Source organism: Lampetra fluviatilis, chromosome 2, assembly GCF_964198595.1.
Source record: "Lampetra fluviatilis chromosome 2, kcLamFluv1.1, whole genome shotgun sequence".
Classification (NCBI taxonomy): Eukaryota; Metazoa; Chordata; class Hyperoartia; order Petromyzontiformes; family Petromyzontidae; genus Lampetra; species Lampetra fluviatilis.
In genome coordinates, this window is record NC_136276.1 from 18,788,337 (window position 1) to 18,800,984 (window position 12,648).

Sequence of the window (12,648 nt, forward strand, 5' to 3'; positions counted from 1 at the left end):
GGAAGTGGCCCCGAAGCTTGCCATAACGTAGGGGACCATGGCCCATTACAGCCAACGTCAGTTGACCGTGGACAATCAGAGCCAAGTCGAAACATCACATATAAAAAAGAATGTTTAAAAAAAATTCATGATATAATATAGTATTGTCATTAGTATGACATAAGTATACCAAGTTTGCAGTCGATACCACATTGGGAAGTGGGTTAAAATTGAGTTACAAGATTTTAGGATACAACAACGATGACAACAACGACAACAGAAAGACAGAGTGAGTTAAATTAAAGCGTGTAAAAAAAATCAAAAATCCAATGCCCGCCTCCTTATTATTTCAGATGGGAATGGGTATCGGTGAAATGGTGAACTACAGGATGGACGACGTTTCAATACGATACTCACGACAACTGCTGCTCAGTGCGGTGCCACGTAAACGACACGTGTGTCAACATTGTGCATATATCGCGACAAGGGTGTCTCGTCTTCGGAGTGGCTCTCTGCTATGTTCTTGGCAACCTGGGTTTCCATTCCTCGCCAGCGCACGCTCGATCAGTGTCGAGTGGTTTAGTGGACGTGTCTCGAGCCTCCTGTAGGTCCACTCGGCCGTAAGTACCCACTGTGGTATGGGGCCGTCCATAAATGACGTCACGCACCTAGGGGGGGGTCAGACATTTGTGACGATGTGTGACGAGGGGGGGTGTTGAGAAATGCGACGTCACATCAAAATGTGTAACTTTAAATAAATATAGACAACACTATGCTAAATTCCTCTTGATATGCAAATTCTTTTGTCAAGGCGCTCTTTCCCCCTCCAACCCAGCTTAAATATACGCTCCAAGCCTGGTGGTGTTTCATTCATACGCTGTCTTTCCGACAGACCTGTTCTTCACCTGAGGACGGCTGCTTGCGTTGTGGCCGAAACGTCGTGAGAATTATTTTATTATGTTTTATTTTTATTATTTTATTATTTCCCTTCTACGTGACTTTACCGAAAGAACCAAGAAGATATAGACAACACGTTCTACTTAACTAAATAGACGATGGGGAGGGGGGGGGTCAAAAATCGTCCAAAATCGCGTGACGTCATTTATGGACGGCCCCTTTGTTGACAGAGCCAGCAAGCGGGGCAGTGGTGTGCTGTGGCTGTGGCTGCTGCTGCTGCTGCCCTTACTAGGTTCTGGCGACAGCACGAGTAGTCAGTCCCCATGGCCTGCGAGGATGAACGAAGGTTATTTTTAGCTCGTTTTTTTACGACGAAAAACACACTCGTGGGTTGTCTATTTGAAAGCAAATTTTTTTTATTCAAATGCATTCATAACGGTTGTCGCCTGAGCTTGCTTGTTGTGTTGTTGTATTTTTTTTACGTGAACATGCGCTTACCGTACACTAGCAGAGGGCTGATTTGGTATTTGCTCTCATATATTACTCAAAGTATGTATTTTATTGTCAGTCGTTTTGAGTCACAGGGCCTGACTCATGCAGAGTTGTTGTTATTGTTGGAAAATATGTGCAAGGCAAAAGCTATGGAAGAATTCCTTTCTTAATCGTGTTACATTTGTCTTAGTTTCATGCAAATTCGCTATGCGGAATGGGCGTCTTTGACATTCTACACTGGACCCAAAGCTGCCAATCAGCACCTGTTGTAAGTGGACGAGGAGAATGAGCCGTGGGAGCCGTGAGTGGCATCAAGATGCTTGGCTCCGGCTCACGAACCGAGGTTGAACAATCAGGCTCTATAGCCTGTCCCACATACAGACACACACACACGGTGAAGATGGCTCCAACCCTGCACAGGTGCTGAAACAAACAGGGAATTGGATACACCAACGATGATGGTGATGATGATGCTAAGGATGTACATGTACACACACACAGAGAAGCAAAGAGTCCCCAGATGGCCTTTATAGACTGTAGGGGAAAGTCCTGTTTATTGGACATATATTAATGAGCACGGAACAGGTGTGTTTGATGAGGTGGCGTGGTAAGTAATACGCACGGCTGCCTTTGCCAAAGTGCCGATGTTTAAACAACTGCGCCGGGTCCTCAATTACGGTCGAGTCAGCTGTAATCGAAACAAGCTGTCAAGCCAATACATTAAGCGCCCGTCTCCAGCTTGATAGGGGATTCCTAGGCTGATACTGGACGTGAAGAACTTCACACGTTGTAGTGACGTCCCAGAACAGAACGTCACAGTGCCCGCTTGGAGTCGATGCACGGCGACATAGGCACGGAAAGGCGCAAACGTCCACACACACACACGCGGATTGACGCACGGTGCCATGTGTTGGTACAAACTAGAGTGGGACCAGCGTGTCACTGCTGCACTGCGGACGAACGACGGCTCTCATTGTGGCGTGGTGCCAAAAAGACAAAGATCCCCCGTATAGCCTTCACAGACTGATGGGTCAAGTGCTGGTAGCGAGCAGCACCTACGAAGGCCGGCACGGCACACGAGGTGGTGGGTGCGTGGCCAAAACCACGCCCGGATGCCTTTGTCTCCCGACTGACGATGTTTACACACCGCGACGAGTACTCATTTGCGGCTGAGTCGACTTAGGGGAGGCCCAGGACCGGTTCACTGGTGTTGGCCGTGAGCGGAAATCGAACTCGGTCCCCCGGGTTCGTAACCGCTGCACGACCGCTCCCACTTGCGCACACACCGCAATGCCCCCACGCGTGGTTGTGTGTGCCGGTACCCTCCGTTGTCAAGCGTCACCGTCTTCATTCGGTGGCTCATGGTGACCCTGGCTCGGAGACTGATCGACGTTTGGATGTGGACGGCATCGGAGCCGACTACTCAAGATCTCATGGGTGGAAAAAACCCGATTTTTCCAGCGACAGGTATCGGGTTTTTTCTTGAATACAATTAAACCCGATTTCGGGGAATTACAACCTGGTTTAATGAACACGAAACTCTGATCCAAGGCTTAGGCTGCTTCCTCGTCGGTGCTGCTATCGTACTCGGGGGGCCATCGGGCACGGGGTAGTCGTAGAATGCGGCGGGCAGGTTGGTCTTGATGAACACGAGCTTCTCCTCCACAATCGTGGACGCCAGTGAGTTCCTTAATTTGGAATGGACGAAGCCCATCGTTGAGAAGTTGGCGAAGTGCGGTTCTGCAATTAGAACCAATTAAACCGGATTTCTCCCAATCTCAGATGATCGGGTTTAATATAAAAAGACAATTAAACCCGATTGTAAAAAACCCGACTGTGCCACCCTTTCAAGATCTACATTGTGGAAAACATTTGGAAAGGCTGTTTAAGTTAATCTGGTGGGAACCAGATAGTCATAGCTGTGGTGAGTTAATCTAGTCAGTCGCGGTCTTCGTAAATACATTCTCGAGAAATAAACATAATTCCCCTTAAAAATTGGAACCTGCGACGGAGCTTCTTGACAAATGTACTTATATACGCGTGTTTACACCCACACACATGCTTTCCAATGCGTGTGTGCTAATCAACCATTATACAGTATCAGGCCACTCGTAAATAATGTGTAGACTAAGTGATTGGTTTTGGGAGTTTTTAGTTTTAATAGAAAAATTGTAGGTGTCCTTGGAAATATGGATGGATGGACATAATAGTTGCCGGACATGTCAGGGATGCAGCCTATTAGCTTCCCATTAAACGTACAAATGCAAAAGCCACGGCACTATACACACAACCGCAATGCACTATTCCGTGAATTATTATTTGGTTCTTTCGGTTAAGTCACGTCTAAAGATAAAATAATAAATTAAATAATAGAATACGACGTTTCGATTGCAACACAAGCAATCATCATCAGGTATAATGAAATAGCGACATAAAATCTAACCAGAAAACTATAGACAGACATATTAGCAGACAGATATCACCAAGATACATAGAGCAACACAGGTAACAGAGAGAGGTGATCGTCTCTGTGGGGTGGCCTTAAATAGACAGAGGGGGGCGGAGGCAGAGAGAGGGAGGGGGGTTAGAGAAAAAATTAGCATATCAATGAGTGGACAACAAAACGTGGTGCTGCAAGTGCGATGACACGGCAAGCAAGCCTGAAAATCAGGAGGACACACTCAAATTAAATAACCTAGTAAAATATCGAAATGTAATGTAATCCAACACAGAGGGTCGGTCAACACACAATTAACGCATAGCCTGGTTGATTACGTATTTAAAAGATAGCTAAGTTAGAATTTAAGTGTGAACATTCCAAAGAGAGGACACAGGCAGAGAGAACAAGTAGTCAGAGAGAGAGAAAAAAGAAGATAAGTTTAAAACTTCCCCGTAGAAGTGGTTCAATCTTAATTTTATGAATTGAAAAAATAGATATACATCGCACTTGCAGCACCACGTTTTGTTGTCCACTCATTGATATGCTAATTTTTTCTCTAACCCCCCTCCCTCTCTCTGCCTCCGCCCCCCTCTGTCTATTTAAGGCCACCCCACAGAGACGATCACCTCTCTCTGTTACCTGTGTTGCTCTCTCTATGTATCTTGGTGATATCTGTCTGCTAATGTCTGTCTATAGTTTTCTGGTTAGATTTTATGTCGCTATTTCATTATACCTGATGATGATTGCTTGTGTTGCAATCGAAACGTCGTATTCTATTATTTAATTTAATTTATTATTTTATCTTTAGACGTGACTTAACCGAAAGAACCAAATAATAATTCCTGCAGTCACGAAAGTTCTAAAATTAAGACCGTGAATTATTGTCTGCATACACAAGAAAAAATGCACAACACGCTGTACATATAAAATATACAATAATGAACACGGTGTGATATTGTTGAATTCATTCCTGTCCGATTAAAAGTATATCTATTTTTTCAATTCATAAGCAAGGATTACAGTGGTGGGGTGCTAAAATATATGTACAGCTCTTGAAATCGCCTTGCTCACTCACGGCCAATGCTGGCAGGTCTGTCACTAGAGGGAGCTTTCGAGAGCCCTTCAGAGAGAGGAATGCTCTTAAGTAGCTGTCAACAGTGGCTGTCGCCAATCGTGAGATTAGGCGAATCTATCGCGGTGTGAATACCGTACATGAGAAATAATCGGACAAGCCACGTAAATGATCTTAACCGGTGTTCCTCAAACTGATGGTTGGTTACCTGTGTGGGCAATAATTACGAACATAGTCTGAAATGTTTGCATTGAAGTGGTGGCGGCTGACAACATTCCTCGTATAATCCACAGAGTCCACAGGTCAAAGTTTGGCCAAACGTCGCTTAGTAAAGACACTGCCCTGGCAGAAGGAGGCTACGGATAAAGATGAGATGATGGATACAATGAAAACAATCTCACCGGCACTAAATTCATCTTAGTGATCACACCATTGGAACCTCATTTGCCAGTAAAAAATATGATAATTGGTTTTTTACCCTTTTATCTGGCAACAAGACTGACACCTTTTTTACGATAATGTATACATTATCAGAGTTGTGTTTTTGTTTGCATTATGACTGCAGGTATTGTGGTCTATGCAAACATGACTCCTCGTAAAAAAGGTGTCAGTTTTGTTGACAGATAAAAGGGTAAAAAACAATTATCTCATCTTAGTGATGTTTCACCGGTACACGCAGAAGAATATGTATACCCAGGGCAGTCATTGAAGGTAAACCAAGATTCAACTGACAGAATAAAGAGGCGAATGAGAGAAAGTTGGAGTGCTTTTGGGAAATGGAACTTAATAATGAAAATCAACATATTCTTGGTTATTTCGGTAAAGTCACGTAGAAGGGAAGTAATAAAATAATATTAATATAAAACAATAAAAATTCTCACGACGTTTCGACTGCAACACAAGCAATCGTCATCAGGTGTGAAATCCACGGCAATATTTTTTTATTTTATTTTTCTTGCTGTGGATTTCACACCTGATGACGATTGCTTGTGTTGCAGTCGAAACGTCGTGAGCATTTCTATTGTTAAATATTTTTTATTATTTCATTATTTCCCTTCTACGTGACTTTACCGAAAGAACCAAGAATATGAATCCCTGCAGTCACGAAAGCTTTAAATCGAAAAGCAACATACCAACGCGCCTAGAGACGAAAGCTTTCAAGCAGTGTGCGCCATCTGCTATGACATACGGATCAGAGGCATGGACAAGGATGAAGACGGCCGAACAAAAGCTCACAAGTTCACGAATAAAATATGCTTGGGCGTGAGACACTTGGGAAACTAACAGAGAAACACATGGATCAGCCATACTTCGCAAGTACGGACCATCATGCCGACGTCACGCGAATCTTTTACATCAACCGCAAAGCAGGCGGCGCGTATTGTTTTAGTTAATACAGTTGTACCCGCATTGAATACGATACATTCCCACTCTGCAATGTTCTGTAACTGCCGTCACTGGCGACTGCCGTGGGCTGTGGTCGTCTTTGTAACATACCTGCTTAACTCAATAGGGCCTTAGCAGCTGAAATAAAGTCTAAAAGAGTCCAAATCTAAATACAGTACAGTACTTCAATAAGACACATAACCTCCTCCCTCCTCCACTTACTCATCACACACGCGCCACTCCACTCGCCCCTGCGGGTTTTCCGTGCGCCACCAATTTAATTACTCACCGGCCACCACTGGGAGAAAATGATACCTGAACCCGTCCTGTGACTCTCCTTCACCGACCAGCGTGGTTAAATACGTGGCGAACCCCACGACCGATCATTATGAATGATTGTAAAGATGTCACATTCGTTGCCATATCTCTATATATCCTGGATATACGGTATGTATATATAAAAAAAACTCTACACATTCGTCAACAATGTGGCTTTAAAATAAAAATATGTTGGTGACGTTTCAGGCAATGTCCCTTATTCATCGCACATAAAAACAGAGGCCAGAGTTACGGAGTGAATAAGGATTGTAAAATGCACTTAACTCCATGGGGCCTGATGAGAATTACACGTTTATCTATATTCCGTGCTCCAGCCACAAAATATAAAATGACACTCCAAATGCACAACACCCTTCGGCATTGTAATCACCCTCAGCCATGGTCAATCCACTGCTAGATCAAGGCCACTCCAAGCTGTTGCTATCTCTCACATTTCTACAAGCTAAGAATCCACTTAGCATATGCACACCGGGCTGATTTCATCATTCCATCTCCTTGGACACCACTTCATCATTATACTTCCATCTGCCATCATCCCTTCCAGATATAATGCATTACTAAGCAGGTAACATGGCGTGTTTGACGCTTGTTGCAGAGGTTTGCAATTTGAACTTGGCAGGTAGCCCTGGTATATACCATGGGTGTATTAACCATAAATACAAGCCATATGCTTCATTAGCGACGTTAAAGAGCACCTGACGTCATTCAAAGATGTGGAAGCCATTGTTTGTTGGCATCATGATCCAAAATAAACCCAAAAGCTCGGAAATTACAAAATTTGAAACCCAGAGCAATCGTCGCCCCTCCTGTGGACACTTAACATGACCCTCCTGAACAAAAGTTTTGAGACTCAGGCTTTTTGGGTAAATAAGTGTAACACATAACATCCATTCTGGTGATGTGGACAGCCTCGTTTGATCATTGGCAGTGTGAATAGTTTGTTCTCCCGGTGGGCATAGTCTATTATGCTGCATTGTCCTGTACATCTACCGGCTTCCCTTGACCGTGAGGGACGGGCGGGTTATTTTTAAAGCAACCACATGTCTGGGTGGCTCAACCAGGACGCAAACTCAGCTTTTGTAATATTGGTGACCCACGCCGTTCTTGCAAACGAGACTTGTCCTGGTGTCTTGAGTTCTCATCAGATAGTAAACTCGACACTTGGATTTGAAACAGCGAGTGGCCTCCTTGCCGTATGTGCGTTGAATTTCTTTCGATAGGCCCTCCGTATCTCGAGTGGAGCAAAAGGCCGGCAAAATTTCGAAATCTGGAGACAAAATCCAGATTTGAACAGGGATAGACTTTCTGAACAACCAAGACCTTCGATAGCTTTACGTTATTTGAAAGGATGAACTTGGGGTTTCACATCACTTAACGGAACGCTTTTCAGAACGAAGGTTTTCATATTTGAAGTTGTCCAAACTGGTTCAACACCTTGCTCAGCGATCGCCATTGGTCAGCACGTTTGGCTACGTACGGCGCGAAAGAAGTTCAACATATACTAATAGGGTAATAGGGTTTTCCCCCTTTTTTCTGGCAACAAAACTGACACCTTTTGCAAGGAATCATGTTTACATTAACCACAATACTTGCGGTAAAATGCAAAAAAATAATACTCTGCTAATTTATGCATTGTCCTTGAAACTGATTGGTCCACACCAGAGACAGCTTTCTTTAGAGCCTAGTCTCATATGGTGTTCGACCAGATGACGCCAAAAGGCGCACAGTTCAAAGACAACGCCTTTAAGGCGTCATCTGGTCGAACACCATATGAGACGAGGCTCCAAAGAAAGCTGTCTCTGGTGTGGACCAATCAGTTTCAAGGACAATGCATAAATTATCAGAGTATTGTTTTTTTTTCATTTGACTGCAAGTATTGTGGTTAATGTAAACATGATTCCTTGCAAAAGGCGTCAGTTTTGTTGCCAGAAAAAAAGGGGAAAAATCCTATTAGTATATTTTGGTACTGGCAAAGGAGGTCCCATGATGAAGCTCAACATACATACACGCTAATACGTAATTTATGGGCAAAATGTTTTTTTTTTACCAATATGGATATTGTATGCCTTCATGATTATGGTCGAAAACCGGGAGGAAATCGATGCAGAACAGTGGGGGGGGGATTGGAGGGGGAGAGAACATACCCCCACCCCACCCACTCAGAATCGAACCCAGGCTCTTCTTGCTTTGATGCACAAGTCATGCCGCCCACAAGGTGACCATACTTCACCACTCTGGTCTCTTCTCTACGTGCGGTGGCTTGGTCACAAACAACCGGCCGACCCGAGCTCGCGCACGCGCTGACCCGCGTCACGTGATCCATCGCCCCCTCCACCCTCCACCCGCCCCCTCCATTCGCCCACCCCCAAAGACAAAGGTCCCCCGTGTAGCCCGTAAACAGACTGATGGGAGGCAAGTGCAGTTCGCGAGTAGGCAGCAATCTATGAAGGTCGGCACGGGGGTAGCCCAGCACCACGTCCGCCTTTGTCTTCCCGATTTTTATTTTTTTAAAGAGACCCACCAGGTAACGAATTTGAGGCTGAGTCGACCTCGGGGGAGGCCCAGGACCGGTGCAGATAATCGTCGCTGGTGTCGGGGGGAGCCGTGAGCGGGAATCGAACTCGGAGTCGCCCGGGTTCGTAGCGTGGTGCGCTCACCGCTACGTCACTGCCCCCCCCCCAACTCACCCCCCCCCCCCAACTCACCCGCCCCTCCCCCCCAACTCACCCGCTCCCTCCCCCCAAACTCACCCGCCCCTCCCCCCAAACTCACCCTCTCCCCACTCACCCCCACCCCTCCAGCTCACCAGCCCCCTCCCCCCAAACTCACCCGCCCCTCCCCCCAAACTCACCCGCCCCTCCCCCCCCAACTCACCCGCCACCGCCCCCCAACTCACCCGCCCCTCCCCCCAAACTCACCCGCCCCTCTCCCTCAACTCACCCGCCCCTCCCCCCACTCACCCCCACCCCTCCCACTCACCCGCCCCTTCCCCCCCAACTCACCCGCCCTCTCCCCCCCAAACTCACCTGCCTTTCCCCCAAACTCACCCGCCCCCTCCCCCCAAACTCAACCGCCCCCCCCAACTCACCCGCCCCTCTCCCCAAACTCACCCTCCCCCCACCCCTCCCGCTCACCCGCCCCTTCTAGCCCAACTCACCCGCCCCTCCCCCCAAACTCATCCCCCCCTCCCACTCACCCACCCCCTCCCCCCAAGCCCACCCTCCCCCTCCCCCAAACTCACCCGCCCCTCCCCCCTAAACTGACCCCCCCACTCACCCCCACCCCTCCCACTCACCCCCACCCCTCCCGCTCACCCGCCCCTCCCCCCCAAACTGACCCCCTCCCGCTCACCCCCACCCCTCCCGCTCACCCGCCCCTCCCCACATATTCACCCCCACCCACCCGCTCACCCGCCCCCTCCCGCGCATGCGCAGTGCGCGGCTCATCGGCCAAGGTGGGCGAGCCGCGCGCGCTGGAGGAGGTGGTGGTGGCGGGGGGGTTGGGGCACGGAGATCGTCGTCCCTTTAAAACATTGTTTTATTTCTCTCTCTCTCGCTCGCTACTTCTTACTCTCAGCATCAGCATGATTATTATTATCATCGCGGTACCACTCGGCGTGCTCTCAACTTAACGCGGCTCAGCATCATCATCATCGGCATCGACTCTCGCTGCTGCTGCTGCTGCCCCGCGTGAAGCTGAGACCGGCTGCGCTACGGACGCAGGGAGCGGCGGCGGCCAGGAGGAGTGGTGGTGAGTGGTGATGAGTGGTGGTGAGTGAGTGGTGGTGAGTGAGTGGTGGTGAGTAAGTGAGTGGTGGTGGTGAGTGAGTGAGTGGTGGTGGTGGTGAGTGGTGGTGGTGAGTGGTGGTGAGTGAGTGGTGGTGAGTGGTGGTGAGTGAGTGGTGGTGGTGAGTGAGTGGTGGTGGTGAGTGAGTGGTGGTGGTGAGTGGTGCTGGTGGTGAGTGAGTGGTGGTGGTGAGTGGTGGTGAGTGAGTGAGTGGTGGTGGTGAGTGGTGGTGAGTGAGTGAGTGGTGGTGGTGGTGAGTGGTGGTGGTGAGTGAGTGGTGGTGGTGAGTGGTGGTGGTGGTGAGTGGTGGTGGTGAGTGGTGGTGGTGAGTGGTGATGAGTGGTGGTGAGTGAGTGGTGGTGAGTGAGTGGTGGTGAGTGAGTGAGTGAGTGGTGGTGGTGAGTGAGTGAGTGGTGGTGGTGGTGAGTGGTGGTGAGTGAGTGGTGGTGAGTGGTGGTGAGTGAGTGGTGGTGGTGAGTGAGTGGTGGTGGTGAGTGAGTGGTGGTGGTGAGTGGTGGTGGTGGTGAGTGAGTGGTGGTGGTGAGTGGTGGTGAGTGAGTGAGTGGTGGTGGTGAGTGGTGGTGAGTGAGTGAGTGGTGGTGGTGGTGAGTGGTGGTGGTGAGTGAGTGGTGGTGGTGAGTGGTGGTGGTGAGTGGTGGTGGTGGTGAGTGGTGGTGGTGAGTGGTGGTGGTGAGTGGTGGTGGTGGTGAGTGAGTGGTGGTGGTGAGTGTTGGTGGTGGTGAGTGGTGGTGGTGGTGAGTGAGTGGTGGTGGTGAGTGGTGGTGGTGGTGAGTGAGTAGTGGTGAGTGAGTGGTGGTGGTGAGTGGTGGTGGTGAGTGGTGGTGAGTGGTGGTGGTGAGTGAGTGGTGGTGGTGAGTGAGTGGTGGTGGTGAGTGGTGGTGGTGGTGAGTGATGGTGGTGAGTAGTGGTGGTTGGTGAGGTGGTGGTGGTGAGCGAGTGGTGGTGAGCGAGTGGTGGTGAGCGAGTGGTGGTGAGCGAGTGGTGGTGAGCGAGTGGTGAGTGGTGGTGGTGAGTGAGTGGTGAGGAGTGGTGGTGAGCGAGTGGTGGTGAGCGAGTGGTGGTGGTGAGTGGTGGTGGTGAGTGGTGGTGGTGAGTGGTGGTGAGTGAGTGGTGAGTGAGTGGTGGTGAGCGAGTGGTGAGTGGTGGTGGTGGTGAGTGAGTGGTGGTGGCGAGTGAGCGAGTGAGTGGTGCACGGTTCGAGGCCAAAGTGAAGTGGTCGGGGCAGTGTGGGATGACGGACATCGTGGACGAGGGGCATTATCAGCAGTAACAGGGACGGGGGGGGCAGCGACCTCGTGCGAAGCTACAGACTGAGCAGCACGGGGGGGTAGAGTGAGCGGTGGCGCAGCGGTTAGCGCACTGCTCATGAACTAAACCAGAGTTCGACAGGGCCAACGCAGCTGAACGTGAGCGGGGAGTGAGAGAGTGACTGATGGTTGGAGGTGTTTAAGGGCCACTTCTTATAACTGTGTGTACCATACCTCCATACCTGTCAACCCATGCGGTTTATCCCCTATTCGTGTGCAGGGAAACTGAGTTTTCAGGTCCATACGGCGTGCGGTCGTTTCAAAAATGTCTTATTTGTTTGTGTTGCTGCCTTTTGATGAGACTTTGTACGATGGACGTTGAGATTTATATGGACACGGGACGAACCAATAATGTCTGAATGTGTCTGTAATAAGGTAGGGCTTTGATAAGGGGATTAACAGGTCTGTAGTGGTGAGTGTACACGTGGTGAGTGTAGTAGTTGTGATTGCGTGTTTCTCCCTTGTTGTGATAGGACTTTGTACGATGAACGTTGAGATTTATATGGACACGGGGTGAACCAATAATGTCTGAATTTTTCTGTAATAAGGTAGGGCTTTGATAAGGGGGTTAACAGGTCTGTAGTGGTGAGTGTAGTAGTTGTGATCGTCTTCGTGTTTCTCCCTTGTTGTGATGGGACTTTGTACGATGAACGTTGAGATTTATAAGGCCTGAATTGTTCTGCAATAAGCTAGGAGGGCACTGCCAAGGGGTCGACAGGTCAATGGGGTTTAGTCAACCCACAATACCGAAACTGGGGGGGTAGAGGGCAGTCCTTCATCCAGCAGTGGACTGACTCCACTTTGATCACGAGACACGAGCAGCAGCATCAACAGCAGCAACAGGGATGGACGTTCGAGCTGAGAGAATCGTGGTGCTTCTCTCTCTCTCTCTGGCACGAGAGTTCAACTTTGCACGATGTCTCTCCTCT

The 12,648-nt window shown here is 48.8% G+C and overlaps 1 protein-coding gene across 1 annotated transcript in view; it reads left to right on the forward strand.

The window, feature by feature from the left end:
- The first annotated feature begins 10,104 nt into the window (after positions 1-10,104).
- The window catches only part of THRA (thyroid hormone receptor alpha), a 96,299-nt gene continuing 93,755 nt past the window's right edge, over positions 10,105-12,648 (forward strand). The window contains exon 1 of the mRNA XM_078871588.1: positions 10,105-10,355. The gene's annotated coding sequence lies outside the window, so the exon portion shown is untranslated. The remainder of the gene's footprint in view (positions 10,356-12,648) is intronic.